This window comes from Medicago sativa, chromosome 3 (genome assembly GCF_051527215.1).
Source record: "Medicago sativa cultivar Bolivia chromosome 3, Bolivia_mono, whole genome shotgun sequence".
Taxonomy (NCBI): Eukaryota; Viridiplantae; Streptophyta; class Magnoliopsida; order Fabales; family Fabaceae; genus Medicago; species Medicago sativa.
This window is the reverse complement of record NC_140751.1, coordinates 72,826,738-72,829,758: the sequence shown is the minus strand read 5'-3', so window position 1 is coordinate 72,829,758 and position 3,021 is coordinate 72,826,738. Positions and strand designations below refer to the sequence as shown.

General features: G+C 27.4%; 1 long non-coding RNA gene across 1 annotated transcript; it reads left to right on the top strand.

Annotated features, from left to right (window-relative positions):
- Window positions 1–1,851: 1,851 nt before the first annotated feature.
- On the top strand, window positions 1,852–2,641 carry LOC146939954 (uncharacterized). Its single transcript, XR_015031839.1, has 2 exons — window positions 1,852–2,229; window positions 2,333–2,641. It is a non-coding gene; the product is annotated as an uncharacterized LOC146939954 (long non-coding RNA).
- Window positions 2,642–3,021: the final 380 nt, after the last annotated feature.

Genomic DNA, 3,021 nt, shown 5'->3' with positions numbered 1-3,021 from the left:
CCAGGAATGCATATAAGGACAAAAATTCCATTAGTTATGTTGATTGACATTTATGTTAGTTTGCTATTATCTTAATATTGAGAATCCTTCAAGCCTTATCTTAAAGCACCTAAAGGATCATCTAGTGTAAGATCAAACGGAATTGTAGAGAAAAAAATGAACATAAAAAATTAAAAAAGAGGGACAGAATAATTATCGAAACATATAATACATTCCTTTTCGTACCCATTTGGTTATTATATTAGATTAATTAATTGTAACAAATGATAAATTATTGTCACTGTTTAAGTACACAGTCAATTTAACTAGACATGATAAGATACAAAATCCACTGCCTTAAATGTAGCTTAGTGAAGTCTAATGTGGCCACTTACAAAGAATGCAATTATTAATTGGAAAATGTTAACGAGTCTTGGATATTGGTTAAAGAAATCAAATATAGTACTTCCTCCGTTGTGGGTTAACTAAGGTCTGAGTTATTTGTTCATTTCGTATATATTAAGAAAAATGTATAAATGAAGAAGAGAAAAAATGGTTTTAAGTGTTCTTGTTAAGTATTGATGCATTATCCACTTTCATAAATGTAAAATAGAATATATATTAAATTGAGAGTGATGAAAATAGTATTAATTAGAATTATAAAGGGAAAAAAATAATTAATATTTTATTGAAAAGTGAAATGGTTCAGTTATTTTGTGACGCTTTTTTTTTTTTTTGCAAATGACTCAGTTATTTTAGGACGGATGAAGTAGTATTTGCATTGAAAGTTGCACGGTAAATGCATCAAAAGTTTAAAAAATATCATTTCTAATTTAAAATTTACTATTTTAACTTCCTTAACGGGACACTGTTTAATATAACCTTTATTAATTAATCAAGCAACTAGCACTCTAGTGTGTATACCAGACTTTTGAATGGGAGCACTAATGGGGCTGTAAAAAGGTTACGAATATGCATGTAAAATATTTTTGGCTAAAATATGATTTTAGTCCCTGCAAATATGTTTCGTTTTGGTTTTAGTCCCTGTAAAAAAAAATTATTTTTGGTCCCCGCAAAATTTTTTGTTTTTTAAAATAGTCCATGGTCCCATTTTTGTGATGATTTGCATACGTGGCACATGATGACTGAACCCATTTTGTAGTTTTTGGTACCTGCAAAATATTTTGTTTTTCCTTGCAAAATATTTTGTTTTTGAAAATAGTCCCTCCATGGACTATTTTAAAAAACAAAAATTTTTGCAGGGACCAAAAACATTTTTTTTTACAGGGACTAAAACCAAAACGAGGCATATTTGTAGGGACTAAAATCATATTTTAGCCAATATTTTTTTTAAAGAATGCAAGTAAAATATTTAAAATTCCAACTATACGTCATGCATATCTTGTTGAAAAACAAACCAGACACACCCTACCTTTTCGTGACATATTTTTTAAACAACCTTTCACGTTAATGATATGAATAATAAACAAAAAAAAATGTCATCAGAGTTTAACTCAGTTGATATGAATATTTCATAATACATACAGAGGTTAGGGTTTGAAACCCAAACTTCCCAACTATTCAATTTAGTTGAAAAATAGTTTTTATTTTACTCCTAAACCTATAATCTTATCTTTATGTCATAATATTTTATATTTTCCTCGCACTTCAATTTATATTTCTCTTATATTTTAATTTTTTTTAACAGCTTGAATGCTTTGTTTTCTTTTAAAAATTACGGAAAACTAGAATGCCACAACAAATTATAATAATTTTACTAAACTAATTGTGCAAGTCTTGGTGTTCTATCTTAGTTTGGATGCCATATATATGCAATGTAATGGCTTTGAATTTTAATTTTTACAAAAATATTAGTTATGATTGTCCCTTTTTTATCATGATAGGTTATATAATAATGGAAATTTAGTTTATAAAGGAATGAATTCTAATGAATGGATTTTTTTTAAGTGACCTCTTTACTAAGTGTGCGAAACAGACAAACACAACACACTGACGTACTCTAGAGGCATTTAATGACAATTATGATTTTATAAATATTTTTCTACATCTTCGAAAGCGCTAAAAGTTATTTAATTGATGTAACAAGATGATTAACTCTATAAATTGTAAAGTGGTAAGACAATTTGTTATATGCAAAGGGATGGTGGAGGAATATGACTGAAATTGTCAAGTTTGTTTATGCTATGATTATCTTTCTTAAGCTATTTCTTGTTGCAACAAACAATGACGGTAAGCCACTTTTTATCCTTTTCAAATTCCCTTCTTTACTTTGTAAATAATATTTCATCCCACTATAGTTACATTATTTTATTCACTCTTTTCATTACAACAGATGACAGTTGTTATAATGATTATCATTGTATCAACAAATCATGGTTGTGCCCAACTGGACTTGTGGTGAGATGTATAACGCGCCAATGTAAATGCATTACAATCTTGAACCCAATAGATTTTATGTCCACATGAATATGAATTTAATGTTAGATCAAAGAAATTACATAAAAGTTATGCAGAAATATTTCACGAGTTGTCAGTTAGTTATTGTGTTGACACCAAATAATTTCAAGAACATTGTAGTTATTGGTTTGTACTATAATTTGATGGTAATAAAATGAAACAAGACATCAAAAAATATTATATAGATCGCTTATTCACTCTTACTTTTAAAGATATTTGTGTCGCCTTCAATTAAAACATATCACACATTTTTATTAACTCTACCGCCTATCAGAATAGATTTAATTGTTGAGATGGAAAATAGTTTTTATTTTACTTTAAAGGCTATAGTTTTATATTTAAGTAATAATGTTGCTACACTTGTGATTTTTCTCACACTTCAATTTATATTTCACATATATTTTAATATTTTAACAACCTTCAACGCTTTTTTTAACTTTTAAAAATATCAAAAACTAGAACGCTATTACAAATTACAAAGTTATAACAATCTACTACAATAATTATGTAGGTCTTAAATTAACTGTTGATTTGGTGTGTTGCCTTCAATTTATTAAATTTACT